The following is a 24,784-nucleotide window of genomic DNA, read 5'->3' as shown; positions in this document are numbered from 1 at the left end:
TTTTTGCCCTGCTAGAGCTGCCCCGCTCATCTGTAAGTGCTGTTACTGTGAAGTGGAAACGTCTAGGAGCAACAGCAGCTCAGCCGCGAAGTGGAAGGTCTCACAGAACGGGGCGGCCAAGTGCTGAAGCGTGTAGCGTTTAAAAATTGTCTGTCCTCGGTTGCAACACTCACTATCAAGTTACAAACTGCCTCTGAAAGCAACGTTTCCATGGCTGAGCAGCCGCACACACGCCTAAGATCACCATGCGCAATGCCAAGCGTCGGCTGGAGTGGTGTAAAGCTCCCCGCCATTGGACTCTGGAGCAGTGGAAATGCGTTCTCTGGAGTGATGAATCACGCTTCACCATCTGGCAGTCCGATCGATGAATCTGGGTTTGGCGGATTCAAGGAGAACTCTACCTGCCCCAATGCATAGTGCCAATTGTAAAGTTTGGCGGAGGAGGATTAATGGTCTGGGGTTGTTTTTTAAGGTTTGGGCTAGGCCCGTAGTTCCAATGAAGAGAAATCTTAACACTATAGCATACAATGACTTCTAGACAATTCTGCACTTCCAACTTTGTGGCAAAACTTTGGGGAAGGCCCCTTCCTGTTTCAACATGACAATGTCCCTGTGCACAAAACGAGGTCCATACAGAAATGGTTTGCTGAGATCTGTGTGGAAGAACATGACTGGCCTGCACAGAGCTCTGACCTCAACCCTATCGAACACCTTTGGGATGAATTGGAACGACGACTGCGAGCCAGGCCTAATCGCCCAAAATCAGTGTCCGACCTCACTAATGCTCTTGTGGCTGAATGTAAGCAAGTCCCAGCAGCAATATTTCCAACATCTAGTAGAAAACCTTCCCAGAAGAGTTGAGGCTGTTATAGCAGCAAAGGGGAGACCAAGTCCATATTAATGCCCATGATTTTGGAATTAGATGTTTGACGAACAGCTTTTAATCACTTTTAACTTATAATCACAATATCAAATAATGCTGTGTGTGAGAGAGTGTGTATAAATATCTGTATTACAAGGTGCACATCTCTGCTGGTCTGTCAGCTGAATTACCTTTCTAAAGGCTGCTTTATTGTCTTACAGGCAGAGTAGTCCTACTTTCCATCCATTAGACATTTGGTCTTTACAACATCTGCAAATGTCCCTTTTCCAATTTATATATATTATATCCCATCCATATATAAGATTTCAGAAATAGTCATCTAGATTAGAATATGAACCACAAAACCTTACTTTCCATCCTCCTCCCGACTGCATCATAAAGTCTGAATAACTATTTCATCATCGTGAGTGTGTTGCTGTGTCTATGCGATGTGAAGAATGGTAGCAGACAGTAGCCTAAACAAACTATGGCTTGGAAATCAGGGATTCAGTACCACGGACAGCTGTGATAGCAATCCCTACGATCTGACATCCAGTATGGGGTCAATGTCACACCATATGTGTTGAATTCAAAACAAAATACATTGTGAACATGATCAATAAAGTTGAGAATGTCAACATATTTTCGAGGGCGGGTGAAATAATGGATGTTGAAATCTAGCTCATATCTCAGGGGAGGATTGGTGCACTCTCCCGTGATCTTACTCACCAAGTCAACCGCGTCATTTCTGACAGCAACTTGACCCCTCTGCTGGTTATTATACTATCAGAAAAGGAGCAGAAAGAGTCATGTCTTCTCCCCTTATGGTCATTTATTTAATGTCCAGTGGGTGTCACTACAGCACCAGCAAATGTTGATATGCAGCAACTCCCTCCGTATTGATGTTATCATGCCCTTATCTTATGCCACATGTTAAATTGTTCAGTTGATACTATTCGATTTTTATTTGCTGATGACATTTGGCACCCGGAACATTTTAAATAACAAAATACGGCTTGCTAGCTGCTAGCCATGTTGAAAACAAATCTCTCATCTTCAATGGGAATTGATGGAAATGTATGTAAAATATATCACTAGCCACTTTAGACAACGATAGGACAAAGTGACAGTAACAGACGAGCGTGACAAAAAAAAAAGAAAATAATTATGATTATATATACAAACATACAATAAGAAAAAAATAATAACGAGACATTGGATCACCTGCCGTAGGCTACATATTATACATTATGTGTGAAACATTATGAGGATTATATATAGATTCAATCAATGAGATGTGGGGGGAGATTCTCCATATAGTCAATAAAAGGTTGCCAAATTCTGTAAAATGTCTTTAACTTATTCCTCAAGCAGTAAGTGATTTTCTCCAAAGGGATACAACTATTAACTTCCGATAGCCACATTGCAACTGGCAGGGAGGAATCCAATTTCCATTTCAAGGTAATACATTTCTTGGCAATCGCTAGCAATATTTCTGTTAGCTTTATAGTATGGCTTTGCCTAAGATTGGTGTTAGTAAAGTTACCCAGTAGACAGATCTCCGGGTCTAAAGGGAATGCAACCCTGTGAATTGAGGATATGGTATCGCATACCCCCTGCCAGAAACCGTGTAGTTTTGAACACTGCCAAGTGGAATGGAGGAATGTTCCTTCATCTGAGCCACATCTAAAACATAGGGAGGAGATATCTGGGTTGAACTTGTGCAGTCTAGATGGAGTGATATAGAGCTGATGGAGGAAATTAAACTGGATCAGTCTGTATCTGGAGTTCAATGTGGATGTAACACCATCCCTGCATAGGTTACTCCATAGATCCTCATCAAGATCAATACCCAGATCTTTTTCCCATCTAAGTCGGGGTTTATCTAGCCCAGGCAGTGTTAGTCCTGACATAAGAGCATTGTATACACGGGAAATGGTCTTGAACAGTGGTTGGTCTGCGTGGCTGTTCAAGTTGTTCAATAGGTGACATCTTAGGTAGGTTCCATTGTCCCTTGAGAGTCACCCTAATAATGTTTCGTAGTTGTAGGTAGCTAAAGAAGTCCCTCTTAGGCAAGTGGTATTTATGCTTCAGCTGATCAAAAGACACAAGAACACCCTCCTCGTAACAATGTTCCAGAAGAGTGATCCCCTTATCAGACCATGGTCTAAAGTTACTATTCTGGAAAAACATAGGGATCAATCTATTGTTCCATAAAGGGGTTTTAGGGGAAAGGAATCCCTCTCGTCCAAACAGCTCATGCAGTTTACACCATGCCAAGACAGAATGTATGATTAAAGGGTTGTCTGTGATGGTTTTTATAGATTTCCTGTCCCATTTGTAAAACAATTCTGCCCCAGTGTCATCATTTACCTCAAGCTTTTCAATGTTCAACCATGAGGGCGAGGGACCATTGTCAAACCTCTGAGCCAGAAACCTAGACTGTGCAACCCAGTAGTACATTCTAAAATAGGAGAAGGTTTAAGCCCCCTTGACTGTAATCAAGGGTCAGTTTATTCAGGCCAACCCTAGGGGTTTTGCCGTGCCAGATAAACGGTCTGGTCAGCTTGTCGAGAGAGGAAAAAAATGCTGCGGGAACAGGGATAGGGAGAGATTGAAACAGATATAGAAATCTGGGCAGGACATTCATTTTAATTACATTGATTCTACCCAGTAGAGTGAGAGGTAAGTCCATCCATTTACAAAGGTCAACCTCCACCTTTTGCAACAAACTGGCCAGATTGAGTTTATAGAGGTTGTTCAGATTACCATCCACCATTATGCCCAAATATGTGAAGCCCATAGGCGACCATCTAAAAGGAAACTTGTGCTTGATGGTATGATGGTCAAAGACAGACAACGGTAAGATTTTGCTTTTATCAAAATTGACCTTATATCCAGAGAAAGAACTATAACACTGTAGTAGGATCTACAAGTGAGAGAGGGAGTGTTCTGGGTTTGTTAGAAATAAGATAAGGTCGTCCGCAAAGAGTGATAATTTATAGGTATGGGGGCCCACCTCAAAGCCATGTATGTCAGGGCACGTTCTAATAGCCTCAGCCAACGGTTCGATGGTGAGGGCAAAGAGGTGGGGGCTAATTGGGCAACCTTGTCTGTTCCCCCTATAAAGAGGGAAAGAGGAGGAAGTAATCCCATTGGTAGCAATCCTAGCTTTAGGAGATTTGTAGAGTGATTTTATCAAATTTACAAACACGGTACCTAAACCGAACTTTTCCAAGACGCGAAAGAGGTATGGCCATTCAACCCTATCAAAGGCCTTTTCAGCGTCGAGGGAGACTGCGACACTAGGTATTTTGTTTTGGTTAGCAAGGTGAATTATATCAAAGAACCTTCTGAGATTATTGGAGGACAATCTATTAATTATGAAGCCCGTCTGATCTGGGTTGACCAACAGGGGAAGACATGACTCCAGTCTCTTAGATAGCATCTTGGTGACCAGTTTACAATCTGTGTTAAGGAGAGAGATTGGTCTATAGGAGGCGCACTTTAGCGGGTTTTCCCCTTTCTTGTGGATTACAGTAATCACTGCTCGAGAGAAGGACTCTGGAAAGCAGTTGTCTTCTCTGGCTTTTTTAAGTACCTCCATAAGGTAGGGGACCAACAGCTCCCTAAATTCTTTATAGTACTCTGGAGGGAAGCCATCCTCCCCAGGAGATTTATTAGAAGGTAAGGATTTAATGGCCTCCAACAATTCAGGAACTGAGAAGTGTTCACTCAGGCGCTCGCTGTCTTCCCCTGACAGGCATGAGAGGTTGAGAGAGGAGATAAAGGAGTCGATCTCTAATAGATCATCGCTTGATTGGGAAGTGTAGAGGTCTTCATAGTATTTCTGTCATGTATTGTCATGTTGTGTCTTTCTGTCCTTTCCTTTCACCCTGTCTCCCTCTGCTGGTCGTACTAGGTTACCGTTTCTGTCCCTCTTTCCCCCAGCTGTTCCTTGTCTTCTCTGACTACCTCATTCACCCCTTTTCCCACCTGTTCCCTTTTTCCCTCTGATTAGGTCCCTATATCTCTCTCTGTTTCTGCTCCTGTCTTTGTCGGATTCTTGTTTGTGTGTCTCATGCCTGAACCAGACTATCATCGTGTTTGCTGCAACCTTGTCCTGTCCTGTCGGAATCTACCTGTCCATCTGAGCCCACGTGTGTTCATCATTAAAGAAACTCTGTTTGTTAATTCGCTTTTGGGTCCTCATTCACGCACCTGACAGAAGAATCCGACCAAGAATGGACCCAGCGACTTCGGATCCTCTCCACTCAGCCGTCGAGATCCAGGGAGCGATGCTAGGCAGACACGAGCAGGAATTGTCTGCTGCTCGACATGCCGTTGAGACCCTGGCCACCCAAGTCTCCAACCTCACAGAACAGGTTCACCATCTCCGCCTCGATCCACCGGCCACTTCCAGGGCTTTCGAATCTCCGGAGCCCAGAATCAATAACCCGCCGTGTTACTCTGGGGAGCCCACTGAATGCCGCTCGTTCCTCACCCAGTGTGATATTGTGTTTTCTCTCCAGCCCAACACTTACGCCAGGAGCACTGCTCGTGTCGCCTACGTCATATCTCTCCTTACTGGACGGGCTCGTGAGTGGGGCACGGCAATCTGGGAGGCAAGGGCTGAGTGTACTAACCAGTATCAGGACTTTAAGGAGGAGATGATACGGGTTTTTGATCGATCTGTTTTTGGGGAGGAGGCTTCCAGGGCCCTGTCTTCCCTATGTCAAGGCAATCGATCCATAACAGACTACTCTATTGAGTTTCGCACTCTTGCTGCCTCCAGTGGCTGGAACGAGCCGGCTTTGCTCGCTCGTCTTCTGGAGGGTCTCCGCGCAGAGGTAAAGGATGAGATTCTCTCCCGGGAGGTTCCTTCCAGCGTGGATTCCTTGATTGAACTCGCTATTCGCATTGAGCGACGGGTTGATCTTCGTCACCGAGCTCGTGGAAAGGAGCTCGCGTTCTCCGTTGCCCCCCTCTCCGCATCACTACCATCTTCCTCTGCCGGCTCGGGAGCTGAGCCTATGCAGCTGGGAGGTATCCGCATCTCGACTAAGGAGAGGGAACGGAGAATCACCAACCGCCTCTGTCTCTATTGCGGTTCTGCTGGTCATTTTGTCACTTCATGTCCAGTAAAAGCCAGAGCTCATCAGTAAGCGGAGGGCTACTGGTGAGCGCTACTACTCCTGTCTCTCCTTCAAGATCCTGCACTACCTTGTCGGTCCATCTACGCTGGACCGGTTCGTCAGCTTCCTGCAGTGCCTTAATAGACTCTGGGGCGGAGGGCTGTTTTATGGACGAGACCTGGGCTCGGGAACATGACATTCCTCTCAGACAGTTAAGGGAGTCCACGGCCTTGTTCGCCCTGGATGGTAGTCCTCTCCCCAGGATTCAGCGTGAGACGCTACCTTTAACCCTCACTGTTTCTGGTAATCATAGCGAAACCATTTCTTTTTTAATTTTTCGTTCACCTTTTACACCTGTTGTTTTGGGCCATCCCTGGCTAGTTTGTCATAATCCTTCCATTAATTGGTCTAGTAATTCTATCCTCTCCTGGAACGTCTCTTGTCATGTGAAATGTTTAATGTCTGCTATCCCTCCTGTTTCCTCTGTCTCTTCTTCACAGGAGGAGCCTGGTGATTTGACAGGGGTGCCGGAGGAATATCACGATCTGCGCACGGTGTTCAGTCGGTCCAGGGCCACCTCTCTTCCTCCACACCGGTCGTATGATTGTAGTATTGATCTCCTTCCGGGAACCACTCCCCCCCGGGGTAGACTATACTCTCTGTCGGCTCCCAAACGTAAGGCTCTCGAGGATTATTTGTCTGTAGCTCTTGACGCCGGTACCATAGTCCCCTCCTCCTCTCCCGCCGGAGCGGGGTTTTTTTTTGTCAAGAAGAAGGACGGGTCTCTGCGCCCCTGCATAGATTATCGAGGGCTGAATGACATAACAGTGAAGAATCGTTATCCGCTTCCTCTTATGTCTTCAGCCTTCGAGATCCTGCAGGGAGCCAGGTTTTTCACTAAGTTGGACCTTCGTAACGCTTACCATCTCGTGCGCATCAGGGAGGGGGACGAGTGGAAGACGGCGTTTAACACTCCGTTAGGGCACTTTGAATACCGGGTTCTTCCTTTCGGCCTCGCTAACGCTCCAGCTGTCTTTCAGGCATTAGTCAATGATGTCCTGAGAGACATGCTGAACATCTTTGTTTTCGTTTACCTTGACGATATCCTGATTTTTTCACCGTCACTCCAGATTCATGTTCAGCACGTTCGACGTGTCCTCCAGCGCCTTTTAGAGAATTGTCTTTTTGTGAAGGCTGAGAAGTGCACTTTTCATGCCTCCTCCGTCACATTTCTCGGTTCTGTTATTTCCGCTGAAGGCATTAAGATGGATCCCGCTAAGGTCCAAGCTGTCATTGATTGGCCCGCCCCTAAGTCACGCGTCGAGCTGCAGCGCTTTCTCGGCTTCGCGAACTTCTATCGTCGTTTCATCCGTAATTTCGGTCAGGTGGCAGCTCCTCTCACAGCCCTTACTTCTGTCAAGACGTGCTTTAAGTGGTCCGTTTCCGCCCAGGGAGCTTTTGATCTCCTCAAGAATCGTTTTACATCCGCTCCTATCCTTGTTACACCTGACGTCTCTAGACAGTTCGTTGTCGAGGTTGACGCGTCAGAGGTGGGCGTGGGAGCCATTCTTTCTCAGCGCTCCCTCTCTGACGACAAGGTCCACCCATGCGCGTATTTTTCTCATCGCCTGTCGCCGTCGGAACGTAACTATGATGTGGGAAACCGCGAACTGCTCGCCATCCGGTTAGCCCTAGGCGAATGGCGACAGTGGTTGGAGGGGGCGACCGTTCCTTTTGTCGTTTGGACTGACCATAGGAACCTTGAGTACATCCGTTCTGCCAAACGACTTAATGCGCGTCAGGCGCGTTGGGCGCTGTTTTTCGCTCGTTTCGAGTTCGTGATTTCTTATCGTCCGGGCTCTAAGAACACCAAGCCTGATGCTTTATCTCGTCTCTTCAGTTCTTCAGTAGCCTCCACTGACCCCGAGGGGATTCTCCCTGAGGGGCGTGTTGTCGGGTTGACTGTCTGGGGAATTGAGAGGCAGGTAAAGCAAGCGCTCACTCACACTCCGTCGCTGCGCGCTTGTCCTAGGAACCTTCTTTTCGTTCCCGTTCCTACTCGTCTGGCCGTTCTTCAGTGGGCTCACTCTGCCAAGTTAGCCGGCCACCCTGGCGTTCGGGGTACGCTTGCTTCCATTCGCCAGCGTTTTTGGTGGCCCACCCGGGAGCATGACACGCGTCGTTTCGTGGCTGCTTGTTCGGTCTGCGCGCAGACTAAGTCCGGTAACTCCCCTCCTGCCGGCCGTCTCAGGCCGCTTCCCATTCCCTCTCGACCGTGGTCTCACATCGCCTTAGATTTTGTCACCGGACTGCCTTCGTCAGCGGGGAAGACTGTTATTCTTACGGTTGTCGATAGGTTCTCTAAGGCGGCTCATTTCATTCCCCTTGCTAAGCTTCCTTCTGCTAAAGAGACGGCACAAATCATCATCGAGAATGTTTTCAGAATTCATGGCCTTCCGTCAGACGTCGTTTCGGACAGAGGTCCGCAATTCACCTCTCAATTTTGGAGGGAGTTTTGCCGTTTGATTGGGGCTTCCGTCAGTCTCTCTTCCGGCTTTCACCCCCAGTCTAACGGTCAAGCAGAACGGGCCAATCAGACTATTGGTCGCATCTTACGCAGTCTTTCTTTTCGCAACCCTGCGTCTTGGTCAGAACAGCTCCCCTGGGCAGAATACGCCCACAACTCGCTTCCTTCGTCTGCGACCGGGCTATCTCCTTTTCAGAGTAGCCTCGGGTACCAGCCTCCGCTGTTCTCATCTCAGTTCGCCGAGTCCAGCGTCCCCTCCGCTCAGGCTTTTGTCCAACGTTGCGAGCGCACCTGGAAGAGGGTCAGGTCTGCACTTTGCCGTTATAGGACGCAGACTGTGAGGGCTGCTAATAAGCGTAGAACTAAGAGTCCTAGATATTGTCGCGGTCAGAGAGTTTGGCTCTCCACTCAGAACCTTCCCCTTAAGACGGCTTCTCGCAAGTTGACCCCGCGGTTCATTGGTCCGTTCCGTATTTCTCGGGTCATTAATCCTGTCGCAGTTCGACTTCTTCTTCCGCGATACCTTCGTCGCGTCCACCCGGTCTTCCATGTCTCCTGTATCAAGCCCGTTCTTCGCGCCCCCGCTCGTCTTCCCCCCCCCCCCCCCCATCCTTGTCGAGGGCGCACCCATCTACAGGGTCCGTAGGATTTTGGACATGCGTCCTCGGGGCCGTGGTCACCAGTACCTCGTAGATTGGGAGGGGTACGGTCCTGAGGAGAGGAGTTGGGTTCCCTCTCGGGACGTGCTGGACCGTGCGCTGATCGAGGATTTCCTCCGTTGCCGCCAGGTTTCCTCCTCGAGTGCGCCAGGAGGCGCTCGGTGAGTGGGGGGGTACTGTCATGTATTGTCATGTTGTGTCTTTCTGTCCTTTCCTTTCACCCTGTCTCCCTCTGCTGGTCGTACTAGGTTACCGTTTCTGTCCCTCTTTCCCCCAGCTGTTCCTTGTCTTCTCTGACTACCTCATTCACCCCTTTTCCCACCTGTTCCCTTTTTCCCTCTGATTAGGTCCCTATATCTCTCTCTGTTTCTGCTCCTGTCTTTGTCGGATTCTTGTTTGTGTGTCTCATGCCTGAACCAGACTATCATCGTGTTTGCTGCAACCTTGTCCTGTCCTGTCGGAATCTACCTGTCCATCTGAGCCCACGTGTGTTCATCATTAAAGAAACTCTGTTTGTTAATTCGCTTTTGGGTCCTCATTCACGCACCTGACAATTTCTTAAAAGTGTTATTAATTTCAGTAGGGTCGAAAGATATCTCATTAGTAAGACTTTCTATGGCATTAATTGTCCTCTTACTTTCCTCTGCTTTCAGTTGCCATGCCAATACTTGCTTTCTCTCCAAGCTCGTAATAACACTGTTTTGATTTAGTGATGGCCCTCTCAGCTTGATATGTGTTCAGAATATTATATTTAAGTTTTTTATTTACCAAAAGCCTGTATAGATCTTTAGTCGGGCCTCTTTGGTAGGTTTTCTCTAGCTCGGAGATTTCAGATTCAAGGGCACTCAGTTCCGCACCGTGTTTTCTCTTCAGCCCTTTAGTATATGGAAATTATCTGTCCCCTCAGATAGGCCTTCAATGTGTCCCAAAGAATGCAGCTGTCTGGAGCAGAGGGTTTGTTGGTCAAAGTAACAATATTGATCTGCTCTTTGATGAATGCACAAAATTCAGGTTGCTTTAGGAGTGTAGAATTTAGTCTCCATCTATATGCTCCATTTACCTTGGTAGGAATGGAGATTGATAATACCAGAGGAGAATGGTCATTAAGCAACCTGGGGAGATACTCAACATCTAACACTCTATGAAACAGTTGTGTCGAAAGTAAAAAGTTATCTATGCGTGTGTGTGTCTTGTGTGGGTGTGAATAAAAAGAGTAGTCCCTATCCTGTGGGTGCAACTGTCTCCAGATGTCTAGTAAATTGAGATCTTTCATGAATGACATGGTGAGCTTGCCGGCTTTGGTAAGGGTTTATCAGAAGACCTATCAAGAACTGTATCTAAGCAAAAATTTAAATCTCCTCCAACCAGTAGCCATCCTGGTGGTGCTTGAGAAACCTGAAGGAAGACATTCTGAATAAACATATGGTCATCGAAGTTAGGAGCATAAATATTCAATAGGGTCCAAGACTCTGAAAACGTATGCCCCTGCACCAAAACAAACCTGCCAGAGGGATCAGAGATGGTGTTGTTGACGCAGAAGGGGATGTGTCTACTTATCAAAATTGCAGTTCCTCTTGCTTTGGAGTTAAAAGAGGATGCAAAAACTTGTCCTACCCATTCCCTCTTCAATTTCTTGTGTTCACTGGCTGTATAAGATGTGTTTCTTGTAAAAACACAATGTCAGCCTTTAATTTCTTAAGGTATGTATAGACTATTTTCCTTTTAATCGGGCTGTTAAGACCTTTTACGTTGAATGTGACATATTTTAGTGGATTAAGCATAGGTTTCAAATATGTAACTGAATAGAAATCTATCATATGCAGATAATTAGGAAATGTTTCAACTTTGGTTTGAGCACAAAAGTGACCTGTGTGTCTCTTTAGGAAGGAAACAATAAACATAGAAAAAAGGAAGAAAAATAAATAAAAATCCCACCCACCCCGATTGTCAGACTAAAACAACAATCCCAACAATCAAACATGAATACACTTGTAGACAAATGTGGTTTCTAATGACATTTGAGATGTACAAACTATGGCATAAGGGGACAACAAGCAGATAAGAGGCAATCCGTTATTTCGATGAATACATTAATGAGCGAGCTAGGACGGACGTACAGTAAGTCAGTATAACTATTTGTTTAGCACTATTGAAATGTACAGCAACAGAATTCAGAACAAGGGCCGTTCTTAAAGTGTTCTCCCTGTACACCAAGCCAGAAACGTAGGATAAATAAAGTAGGAATATAAGCAGACAATGAAAGCGCTTACGATATTCAATAATTACATTTCTCTAAACCAGTTTATAGGCTACATGTGCACCACCAAGTCAGAACAGTAGGCGAAATTAAGAGGGGTAAATAGACCAAATTATTAGGGTGAGGCCCATGGGCTACTAAGGTCTTACTATACAAAATACACTTAATATTACTTTCTTAGCTACAGTATATATATCTCCCTGGCATATTACATAATTTATGCAGCAGTATACAGTACATTTTTGGACTCACCTCGTTGTACTGTGCTCACTTGAACAGGAAGGTGGCGTGGCGGTGCTTCGGCAAATTTTGTCATCAAAGTCTGGTATTCTCTGGATTTATGGTGCTTTAAAAACAACTGAGAACTCTGAAAAAAAACAAGCTTGAATCATGATGATGTTATTGATCTTCACGTTGTAGCTCTAGAAAGAGGCCGGATTTACAATTCCGAGTTGAATGACCGTTCAAAACGCGTTGTCCCAGTCGGAGTTCATTTATTCCCGACGTACCAGTTGTCTTGAAGTCAAGTTTTCGCAGTTCCGAGTTAACAGTTGTTTTGAGCGCGGCACAAATCATGCTTCATTGACAGCATGACCAATGTTGAATGTTTATAATTTTAAACTTGTAAAAGAGATCTATCATATCGCAGATTTGGGACCACACAGCCACTCCACTGAATAGTAGGCTAGTTATTGCTTTTCAATGCTAGCAGTTAGCCACTGTCACTGATTCCTTCCAAACCACTCATTGTTGAATTTGCAATTTCCAACTTGTTGTGTAATGCTTATGTCCAAAGGCTGATGAGCACCAATACCTTTTAGCTATTATTTCTCTTCATATGAGAAGGATTAAAAAGGATTTGCCAGTAGATTGTTGACTTGATTCATGATGATGACCGCTAGCTAAGATTTTGAAAGTATGATGTTGACATGATCAGTCCAATCAAAACTACTGTACATATAATACATTTTATTTAACTAGTCAAGTCAGTTAAGAACAAATTCTTATTTACATTAACTGCCTATCCCGGCCAAACCCTAACCTAGACATCACTGGGCCAATTGTGTGCCACCCTTTGGGACTCCCAATCACATCCGGTTGTAATACAGCCTGGAATTGACCAGGATCTGTAGTGACTCCTCTAGTACTGAGATGCAATGCCTTAGACTGCTGCGCCACTCAGGAGCCTGAGTGATTTGAAGTCATTTTATCTGTGGCTAATGACCTTAAGCCTTCTTGGATGGACACTAGTTTTTTGTAGCTCTACTCTTAGACTTGGCGGTGACGTAGTGTCCTCATGAGTGACAGAGCACTGAGCCAATAATGGCGCAACGCTCCGTATTTTCTGACGCTTGCCCCACCATCACAGAAAGCACTGAGCTAGGCTGAAACACCTGCATTTTAGAGCTGCCTTACTCAAGAAAACAAAAAAGAGACCATGTTTGTATGCGGCTTTATTAACTCAATGATCTATATATATATTTTTTTTTACATTATTTGCAAACTGATATGTGAAACGTATTAATGCCTAAATAAACATGCAGAAGAGGCAAGCGCCCCCCCCCCCCCCCCCACAAAAAAAATGTGGGGCTCAAAACAGGTGGGGCAGAATGATGGGTCGCCACTGTGAAATCCCATTGGCCAATCAGAATTGACATACCTTGGGAACTACATTTCGGAAACCAATACATGCAATTTACATTTTTGCACCAGTTCATATTTTTTTTAAACTGGCAAAAATAAGTTAGATAATAAACATCAAGCCAACACTGTAAGAGTTTTCTGTAATTTAAATACCTTAAATGTGTTTTACAGCATTGATGCTGTAGATTGCACTGCATTCTAGGTAAAATGCTGAAAAATACTGTTATTAACTGTAATTGTAAGCCTTCTGTAAAAATGATTCTAACATATTTCTTTACAGTAATACCCAAACGCCAAACGGACTGTGGGGTGTGTGTGTGTGAGTGTGTGCCTGTGTGAGTGTGAGAGAGAGAGAGAGAGAGAGAGAGAGAGAGAGAGAGAGAGAGAGAGAGAGAGAGAGAGAGAGAGAGAGAGAGAGAGAGAGAGAGAGAGAGAGAGAGAGAGAGAGAGAGAGAGAGAGAGAGAGAGAGAGAGAGAGAGAGAGAGAGAGAGAGAGAGAGAGAGAGAGAGAGAGAGAGAGAGAGAGAGAGAGAGAGAGAGAGAGAGAGAGAGAGAGAGAGAGAGAGAGAGAGAGAGAGAGAGAGAGAGAGAGAGAGAGAGAGAGAGAGAGAGAGAGAGAGAGTTGAAACCAAAACTGTTCTCAGGGCAGGTCTGCTGGTTTTGACTAGCAGAAGTGACTTTTCGTAGCAGGTTACGAGAATTAACGCAGCATGCTAGGGTAATTAACGTGGCAGGTCATGATAATTAAGTAAAGGTTAGGGAAAGCTAAAATGCAAAAATGGTTCCCGACGCGACTTGAACCTATCTAGAAACAGTCTTGATTTCCACTAATGCGATGCTCTGCGACAAACGGTGTGTGAGGGAAGACGCATGAGAAAGTAAAAATAAGCTTTATGTTCTGCTCGAGCTATTGGATCTTTTCCTTTGGGGAAAAGTCGCCTAAATATTTTTGAGCAGCTGCTAGGTATGTACTAGAGGTCGACCGATTAATCGGTATGGCCGATTAATTTGGGCCGATTTAAAGTTTCATAACAATAACAATCGGAAATTGTATTTTTGGGCGCCGATTTGCAGATTTTTTAATATATTTTTTTACACCTGTACTTAATCTTTATTTAACTAGGCAAGTCAGTTAAGAACACATTGTTATTTTCAATGACGGCCTAGAAACGGTGGGTTAACTGCCTCGTTCAGGGGCAGAAAGACAGATTTTCACCTTGTCAGCTCGGGGGATCCAATCTTGCAACTTTACAGTTAACTAGTCCAACGCAATAACGACCTGCCTCTCTCTCGTTGCACTCCACAAGGGGACTGCCTGTTACGCAAATGCAGTAAGCCAAGGTAAGTTGCTAGCTAGCATTAAACTTATCTCATAAAAAACAATCAATCATAATCACTAGTTAACTACACATGGTTGATGATATTACTAGATATTATCTAGCGTGTTCTGCATTGCATATAATCTGACTGAGCATATCTAAGTATCTGACTGAGCGGTGATAGGCAGAAGCATGCATGTAAACATTCATTCAAACAGCACTCTCATGCTGTTTTGCCAGCAGCTCTTCGTTGTGCGTCAAGCATTGCGCTGTTTATGACTTCAAGCCTATCAACTCCTGAGATGAGGCTGGTGTAACCGAACGGAGTGGGAGGAGTGAGGAGAGGGACGGAAACTATACTGTTACACTGGCAATACTAAAGTGACTATAAGAACATCCAATAGTCAATGGTTAATTAAATACAAATGGTATAGAGGGAAATAGTCCTATAATTCCTAAAATAACTACAATCTAAAACTTCTTACCTGGGAATATTGAAGACTCATGTTAAAAGGAACCACCAGCTTTCATATGTCCTCATGTTCTGAGCAAGGTACTTAAACGTTAGCTTTTTTACATGGCACATATTGCACTTTTAATTTCTTCTCCACACTTTGTTTTTGCATTATTTAAACTGAATTGAACATGTTTCATTATTTACTTGAGGCTAAATTGATTTTATTGATGTATTATATTAAGTTAAAATAAGTGTTCATTCAGTATTGTTGTAATTGTCATTATTACAAATACATTAAAAAATAAAAAATAAAAATCGTCCGATTAATCGGTATCGGCTTTTTTGGTCCTCCAATAATCGGTATCGGTATCGCCGTTGAAAAATCATAATCGGTCGACCTCTAGTATGTACTAATTCCATATGCAAAATATGCAAGCTACGTTAGTTAGCTAGCTTGCTTGGATTTTGTTAACAAGCCAAGTTGACATGTCGGTCTGTTGCGTTGATCTTTTCTGCTGGTGGAATGATCAGGGATATTGTAGCTATAGAGCAAATCATTTTAATATTAACCACATGCAGAAATCCTAATGTGTCTTTCATTGGATAGGCTACTTAACCGGAGGGTGCATGACACAGGTGGCATGGTGTGAATGTTGGTATTGTCAGAGACTCCAGTCACCTACGTCATAGACTGTATTTCTCTGCTACCGCATGAGAAGCGGTACCAAAGCGCCAAACCTAGGACCAAAAGGCTCCTTAATTAACAGCTTCTACTCCCAAGACATAAGACTGTTAATTATTTAATTACAATTAATCAAATGGACACCGGATTATTTACATTGATCCCCCCCATTTGTTTTTACACTGCTGCTATTCGCTGTTTATTATCTACACATAGTCACTTCACCCCTACCGCACATTAACTCCGGTACCCCCTGTATATTGTCTCATTATTGTTATTTTATTGTGTTACTTTACTTTTTAATATTTTTTTACTTTAGTTAATTTGGTTAAAAAAAAAACTTTACTCTTTCTTGAACTGTGCTGTTGGTTAAGGGCTTGTAAGTAAGCATTTCACAATATGGTCTACACCTGGTGAATTCGTTGCATGTGACAAATAAAGTTTGATTAGATATTACTGGCATAAGTGGTCGTACTAGGCTACACAAAAAGACTATCCCGCTAGGGAGGGAGCGAGAGTTTAGCTAGGTCGAATGCACCTTTAGTTTGTCAGCAGGCACAGACTGACATTTTGCCTTTGGGATGTATAGTTTTTGGGGGATTCTGTAGTTGGAATGATAGGCATCTCAGATGAAAGGGGAACAGTGCTTGCTAATGTTAGCTATAGCTCAGAGATGGGAATTCCACTGGACATCTTTCTTTAAATATCTCTGGTTACTGTACCTATATTCAGTCTGGGGGTGCTTGTGACAGTAGAAGTGTAGTGGAATATTCCCCCTGCATGTCCATAATCCATTACACTAATTAATTCAGCACAGCACAGACTGGTATTTTGCCCATGCAGGATATGAAAGTTATCTTTTATTTTCATTTTCTTCAAATTGTGTGGTTAACTAGCAGCATTCTTCAAGTCCATGGTCGTGGCATTTTTCCACAGGAGTAGAATTTTCCCTCTTGCTTTTGCTAATCTTTCAGAAATGTTTTTAGAGATTGTATGGTTGGCATGAGTTGCATGGTAACTGTAGCTTGATAGCTCTTCAGGTGTGTGCATGCAATTTGCATGCAATTTGGTAGGTGGGGGTAGTGTAATTTTAATATTGCAGGCTGGCTGGTAGCTGGAAGTAACTTTTTTGGTAATGTACAGGTGTAAATCCTGCAATTCCTGTTGCCTAAATATTAAAGCATTCATTACTCATGCAAAAAAACGAAGTTTTGCTTGTGGGGTAGAGGAGTGCCCTTGCATTTTTAAGAACTTCTCTGCTTTTTAATCCCATGCATGTAGGCGTTATAAAAATACAAAGCCTCAGAATGAGGTGACTCAACAAGGGGAATTTCCACGGACCTGCCAGGTTCAGGGATGCTCATTTCAGAACCCTATTTTTTTCAGTTTTGTGTGCTCATTTGAGATGGCATATCAGAGATGGGAAAAAGTATTGTCCCATAGAGGCTGCTTTAGATATTTCCATGTCAGGTTATCTTTAACTGCCATCTGAGCAGAAGACATAAGGAGCCGGTTGCAGATCAGTCATGTCAGACAAAATGCAGTAAACACAGTAGGGGATGAGAATGTAACACTCGCAGATGCACATGTCGATAAAGACGATGAAGTTGACCAAGGGGCATTCTTGAGTAACTTAGCCTTGTTTTACTTAAAAATGCAAGCCAAAAATGCTGTTGCCAGGCAACCGAATGCAGTCCATAAGAGAGGAGTTCCAGGAGGTCCACAACTGAGGAATGAACAGTGTACTTTAAAAACTCCAAGAGAAGTTGTCTATGCTTAACTTGCAGGACAGTGAGGTAAAGCAAATCATTGTTGAAGTATCACAAGAAGATCTGCTTACAGTACACAATGAAGGATTCTTAAGGTCGGGCAAAACATGAAAGGTTTACCTTGGTTCTGATGCTAGTGGCAAGGAACGCTTCTGTCAATATATCCCTATCAAAGAGACACTGAAATCTCTCCTGGGAAAGTCAACTATGAAAGACCAATACACACAGGCAAAAATGCATGTCTCTGTTGCCAATGTTTTAGAGCAGCTATTACCCAAACTGGGTTACGCGCAATGCCGTAGGGGGTACGCCAAATAAAAATGTGATTCACATGAAACATTTTCAAACAGTCCATTTAGATTTTCCAACGGGGCTATACATTTGGGTGAGGTTTCTTTCTCGCCTGTGTAACCTTGTTTCACTGCCAAAACTAAAATGAAACCATACAGTGTTAAGCATAATAACAACACAATGTCAAATACAGGTAGCCTAGTTAAATAATTAACATCCAATCACATTAACCGTTACTCTCTTGCGGGAATTCCACTAAGCTGCTGCTCATTCCGTTTGCTCAAAAATGGATTCATGGTTAAAAAAAGTAAGGCCCTCGTCCATAGAGTCACATACCAGCTCTACTGGTAGTACTGCTACTACCAGCAGTACTACACCTGCACATGTTGACGACACAAGTTGTTTTGCTTCCACGAGCATATCCAATGCTAGCATCAGTAATTCTACATTTGGTGTTAGCCCAGCTAGCATGGACACTGACAGTTGTGAATCTGATGCAGCCGAAGAGCTACTGCCCTCTTACCCGGGAAAGCACTGAACAATAGACAGGGACGTTGGACCATCGAAGAGGTGAAAATATGATGAGAACTACATTGATTTGGTTCACTTATATTGGGAGTAGTGCCTTTCCTCAGTCACAGTGTGTTATATGTGCAAAGTACTATCTCACAACTCGATGAAACCTTCACTCTTGCGCAGACATTTAGAAACAAAACATGCCAATTTGAAAAATAAGCCACGGGAGTTTTTTGAGCGAGAATTAAGACAACTTTCGAGTATTAAGACAGGTAGAAAAGCAACAGACACCATTAATAAGAATGGACTAGAAGCGTCTTATATGGTGAGCTACAAAGTGGCTAGGACAGGTAAGCCCCATACTATTGTGGAGGACTTCATTCTTCCTGCTGCCACGGATATGGCTGGGACAATGCTGGGGGAAAAGGCCAAAAGAACTCTGTCTTCATGTGTCTTCATCAAACAACACTGTTTCACGACGCATCAAAACAACACTGTTTCACGACGCATCAGCGACATGGCAGGAGATGTTTTGAAACAATTACTGCTTCGCATACAAGCCAGTGAATTCTATGCGTTACAGCTGGATGAGTCAACAGACAGAGCGGGCCTGGCACAGCTCCAGGTATATGTCCGTTATGTTTATGGGGGGTCAAACCACTGGAAACCGGGACAACAGGAGAGGATATTTTTAAGGTACTGGACAGCTTTGTGACATTAAATGGACTTTGGTGGTCAAGGTGTGTTGGTATCTGTACTGATGGCACAAAAGCCATGACAGGGAGACATAGTGGAGTGGTAAGTGCGTGCAAGCAGTTGCTCCCGACGCTACTTGGGTACAAACAACAAAAGTAAGGGAATATTGAATGATCCCCAATGATTCATCGCATCTCCCAAAAACTTTTTCAACATACATCTGTAAAATGATAGTCTGGAAATTAAAGCTTTGGTTGTCTTCCTCTCAGGCTTCCATGTCTTCTCCCTGGACCTCCTCAATGTCCACCACTTGAACATCAGACTCTGAGGCCTCATCTTCACTGTCACTTTCCAACCTTGTTGAGGATGGGTCGTTGTCAGGCTCAAAAAGCCTCAAATTTGCCCGGGTGGCCACAAATTTTTCAACCCTTGTATTGGTCAGCAGGTTACGTGCTTTGGTGTGTGCGTTCCCAAACAATTACCAGTTGCACTTTGAGACGGCTGATGTTGGTGGGATTTGGAGGATGATGGCGGCAACAGGGGAAAGAGCCTCAGATCCACGAAGTCCCTTCCACCAGGTGGCTGATGATACGCTGGCACGACTGCCATATTGCATCTCCATCCCAAAGCCCTTGCTTGGAAGTGTACTTCGCCAGACTGCCAAGAACCTTGCCCTCATCCAGGTGGCGAGACACAGTAGTGATGACACCATAGGCCTTGTTGAACTCTGCACCAGACAGGATTCTCTTGCCAGCATACTTGGGGTCCAACATGTACGCAGCGGCGTGTACAGGCTTCAGGCAGAAGTCCTCACGCTTTTTTATGTATTTCAGAACTGCAGATTCCTCAGCTTCGAGCAACAGGGAAGTGGGCAGGGCAGTACCATTTTTTTACTCTTACATCTGCAAGCAGAGTCTGAACATCAGACAGGATGGCATTGTCTCCCTCAATTTGTGCAATGGCTACTGCTATAGGTTTCAGGCTGCTTACCACTCTCCCAAAATACATCATCCAGGAGGATCCTCGTGATGGGGCTGTCCATATCGACAGACTGTGATATGGCCATTTCTTGGAGAGACTCCTTCCCCTCCAAGAGACTGTCAAACATGATGACAACACCACCCCAACGGGTGTTGCTGGGCAGCTTCAATGTGGTGCTCTTATTCTTCTCACTTTGCTTGGTGAGGTAGATTGCTGCTATAACATGATGACCCTTCACATACCTAACCATTTCCTTGGCTCTCTTGTAGAGTGTCATGATGTCCTTGAGGAGCAGATTCAATGCATGAGCAGCACAGCCAATGGTTCACTGTTATAAGCTAAAGGTTCACTGTTATAAGCTAACGTTTTTGATGAATTTAAGCTAAATTCATTAAATGTATTGTACAATGCATACTGTACAACACATTTAATACATGTGTTTTACAGTGTGTGTGTGTGGCAGGCTTACAAAGATGGCAAAAAACAATATATGAGAGTGCGCTGACCCTGGTGCTGGCCCCTGTATGCAGATGGAGGTTGAACGTTTGAAGGGGTATGGGACTATAAAAAGTTTGGGAACCACTGCTCTAAGTAGTCAAACGTGTAACCTACTCTTTCAGCATGAACCACACAAATCAAATCACATACGCACATTTCAATGACTTTTTTATTCCAGGACGTTTCTTGACGGAGGGGCCATGTCATTCTATGTGATGTACATTGTGTTCCTTTGGTTCACAATTCATTGGAAGTTGTCTGAGCTCAAGGACATCCACTGAGAGAAGGACCAGATACAGACTGCAGTCATAGACTTACATCATTGGTGGAAGTTACATTCACCTCTTTAACAATTGAACAATTTTCATTACAGACACTCCATTACCAACTTGCTGACAAGAAGTGTCTTGTTTTTCAAAGTTTTAAAGGTAACATGTACTAGTATCATCCACATGAACGTACATCCACCCCTAACTGCCAAAAACGGTCTTCTTTTGAAGGTGTGAAATGACGAGCCATGTTCTTTTAGAGATAGGTCTGACGCTGTGGTAAAATTAAAAGACAACCCATGACCATGACAGCTTTCTCTCGCTCTCTGCTCAACCTCAGGAAAATGGCAGTGTTCTCTTTTTAAGGACAACCACTGAGAAAAGGACTAGTTGCAGTCATAGACATACCTATTTCTTCTTCTTTTTATATGAATCTATCCTCAATTTAGTGACAAACACAGTTAAATGTGCTGCTTCTATAAAGCTAGTGCATACACTGTCATTGGATGTCCAGTTGGTCCCTTGGTAGGTTTAGGTTGATTTGAAGATATTGGTACATATGCAGAAACACACATGAAATGTGATGTCATGCAAAAACAGGTAAAATATATATAATCTGCCTAAATATATCATCAAAGGTGTATCATCAAAAGTTGTACACAACAAATAGGCAAAACACCAAATCAATAGATATGCATATCAAATGCCTTTAGTGATGGTGAATGTAATTTGCCTAGTTTGAGAGCTCTTTCCCAATGCAATTATACAGTCTAAAATATGCACAGTGTGATTTCAATTGTTTTCTGATTATTGTCAAATATATGAATTATTATATTTGAAATTATGTAACAACATTCCAACCTTGTATAACTTAATCTAGTACAAACATATGACATGATTCCACTTTTTGTATTCGTTTGCATCACCTTCAATAAGGGACTTAATTGAAGGTGAATCTCAAATTCCAATGATTTGGCTAATCATTATTGTGGCTCATTTCACACAGGTAAATTAACCTATCCGAACTGTCTGTCTGTCGATGGTGATGGGAGAGCTGGCCTCAGTTTCATGCTAGGCATCGCGCTAGCACTTACTCCTCCCTCAACGGTCCGTGCTGCATTTTGTTGCCGGTATTCACACATTTCGTCAGTAGTAGTCAGTATAATTCTCGATTATCAGAAGGTATAACGGTAATTGTTTTTGGAAAGCTGCAAAACAGTGTCGACTTTTCATGGTCTGCTAAACATTTCGAAGTGACAATTCGTGTAGCAGATAAAAATAGGTTTTAAAAAAATGAAAAGATTAGGTCTCGATGTTTTGCCAAGGCTGCACTGCAGCATCTACTCACAGGTATTATCCCACTACTGGACAGCACGGGGGATTTGACCTGCTTCGTTTCCGACCTGGGCCGGTTCACCCCTCCTTAGACAACCTGGTGGTCCCAGGCTCCCCCAGGAACACCATATCGATACCGAACTTAGCGTGGACACCCGTTCGACATAAAATGCTGCAGCCCAGAGCTCATCAGCTCACTTGATCCACCAACCTCAGCCTCCCAGTGACTTGGATTACAGGTACATGCCACTGCAACCGGCGAGATATTCAGCTGCAGGTAAAGGTGATAGAGGTAGGAGTGTGTGACATAATTACGAAGGATGGTTGTAGGCTAAAGGCCTTTGCATGGGAAAAACTAAGAAGTGCTGCTTCTATAAAGCTAGTGCATACACTGTCATTGGATGTCCAGTTGGTCCCTTGGTAGGTTTAGGTTGATTTGAAGATATTGGTACATATGCAGAAACACACAAGAAATGTGATGTCATGCAAAAACAGGTAAAATATATATAATCTGCCTAAATATATCATCAAAGGTGTATCATCAAAAGTTGTACACAACAAATAGGCAAAACACCAAATCAATAGATATGCATATCAAATGCCTTTAGTGATGGTGAATGTAATTTGCCTAGTTTGAGAGCTCTTTCCCAATGCAATTATGCAGTCTAAAATATGCACAGTGTGATTTCAATTGTTTTCTGATTATTGTCAAATATATGAATTATTATATTTGAAATTATGTAACAACATTCCAACCTTGTATAACTTAATCTAGTACAAACATATGACATGATTCCACTTTTTGTATTCGTTTGCATCACCTTCAATAAGGGACTTAATTGAAGGTGAATCTCAAATTCCAATGATTTGGCTAATCATTATTGTGGCTCATTTCACACAAGTAAATGAACCTATCCGAACTGTCTGTCTGTCGATGGTGATGGGAGAGCTGGCCTCAGTTTCATGCTAGGCATCGCGCTAGCACTTACTCCTCCCTCAACGGTCCGTGCTGCATTTTGTTGCCGGTATTCACACATTTCGTCAGTAGTAGTCAGTATAATTCTCGATTATCAGAAGGTATAACGGTAATTGTTTTTGGAAAGCTGCAAAACAGTGTCGACTTTTCATGGTCTGCTAAACATTTCGAAGTGACAATTTGTGTAGCAGATAAAAATAGGTTTTTAAAAAATGAAAAGATTAGGTCTCAATGTTTTGCCAAGGCTGCACTGCAGCATCTACTCACAGGTATTATCCCACTACTGGACAGCACAGGGGATTTGACCTGCTTCGTTTCCGACCTGGGACGGTTCACCCCTCCTTAGACAACCTGGTGGTCCCAGGCTCCCCCAGGAACACCATATCGATACCGAACTTAGCGTGGACACCCGTTCGACATAGCGTGCTGCAGCCCAGAGCTCCTCAGCTCACTTGATCCACCAACCTCAGCCTCCCAGTGACTTGGATTACAGGCACATGCCACTGCACCCAGCGAGATATTCAGCTGCAGGTAAAGGTGATAGAGGTAGGAGTGTGTGACATAATTACGAAGGATGGTTGTTGGCTAAAGGCCTTTGCATGGGAAAAACTAAGAAGTGCTGCTTCTATAAAGCTAGTGCGTACACTGTCATTGGATGTCCAGTTGGTCCCTTGGTAGGTTTAGGTTGATTTGAAGATATTGGTACATATGCAGAAACACACAAGAAATGTGATGTCATGCAAAAACAGGTAAAATATATATAATCTGCCTAAATATATCATCAAAGGTGTATCATCAAAAGTTGTACACAACAAATAGGCAAAACACCAAATCAATAGATATGCATATCAAATGCCTTTAGTGATGGTGAATGTAATTTGCCTAGTTTGAGAGCTCTTTCCCAATGCAATTATGCAGTCTAAAATATGCACAGTGTGATTTCAATTGTTTTCTGATTATTGTCAAATATATGAATTATTATATTTGAAATTATGTAACAACATTCCAACCTTGTATAACTTAATCTAGTACAAACATATGACATGATTCCACTTTTTGTATTCGTTTGCATCACCTTCAATAAGGGACTTAATTGAAGGTGAATCTCAAATTCCAATGATTTGGCTAATCATTATTGTGGCTCATTTCACACAAGTAAATGAACCTATCCGAACTGTCTGTATGTCGATGGTGATGGGAGAGCTGGCCTCAGTTTCATGCTAGGCATCGCGCTAGCACTTACTCCTCCCTCAACGGTCCGTGCTGCATTTTGTTGCCGGTATTCACACATTTCGTCAGTAGTAGTCAGTATAATTCTCGATTATCAGAAGGTATAACGGTAATTGTTTTTGGAAAGCTGCAAAACAGTGTCGACTTTTCATGGTCTGCTAAACATTTCGAAGTGACAATTTGTGTAGCAGATAAAAATAGGTTTTTAAAAAATGAAAAGATTAGGTCTCAATGTTTTGCCAAGGCTGCACTGCAGCATCTACTCACAGGTATTATCCCACTACTGGACAGCACAGGGGATTTGACCTGCTTCGTTTCCGACCTGGGCCAGTTCACCCCTCCTTAGACAACCTGGTGGTCCCAGGCTCCCCCAGGAACACCATATCGATACCGAACTTAGCGTGGACACCCGTTCGACATAGCGTGCTGCAGCCCAGAGCTCCTCAGCTCACTTGATCCACCAACCTCAGCCTCCCAGTGACTTGGATTACAGGCACATGCCACTGCACCCAGCGAGATATTCAGCTGCAGGTAAAGGTGATAGAGGTAGGAGTGTGTGACATAATTACGAAGGATGGTTGTTGGCTAAAGGCCTTTGCATGGGAAAAACTAAGAAGTGCTGCTTCTATAAAGCTAGTGCGTACACTGTCATTGGATGTCCAGTTGGTCCCTTGGTAGGTT

At 43.7% G+C, this 24,784-nt stretch overlaps 3 non-coding genes across 3 annotated transcripts; all 3 read right to left on the bottom strand.

Annotated features, from left to right (window-relative positions):
• Window positions 1–21,858: 21,858 nt before the first annotated feature.
• LOC149981557 (signal recognition particle RNA) lies at window positions 21,859–22,157 on the bottom strand. Its single transcript, XR_016482894.1, has one exon.
• Window positions 22,158–23,088: 931 nt separating this feature from the next.
• On the bottom strand, window positions 23,089–23,387 carry LOC149981556 (signal recognition particle RNA). Its single transcript, XR_016482840.1, has one exon.
• A 931-nt stretch (window positions 23,388–24,318) lies between these two features.
• Window positions 24,319–24,617, bottom strand: LOC149981555 (signal recognition particle RNA). Its single transcript, XR_016482971.1, has one exon.
• Window positions 24,618–24,784: the final 167 nt, after the last annotated feature.

This window comes from Oncorhynchus mykiss, chromosome 8 (genome assembly GCF_057628025.1).
Source record: "Oncorhynchus mykiss isolate SJ-2025 chromosome 8, ASM5762802v1, whole genome shotgun sequence".
Classification (NCBI taxonomy): Eukaryota; Metazoa; Chordata; class Actinopteri; order Salmoniformes; family Salmonidae; genus Oncorhynchus; species Oncorhynchus mykiss.
Note: the sequence above shows the minus strand (reverse complement) of the source record. Positions and strands in the feature narration are given on the sequence as shown.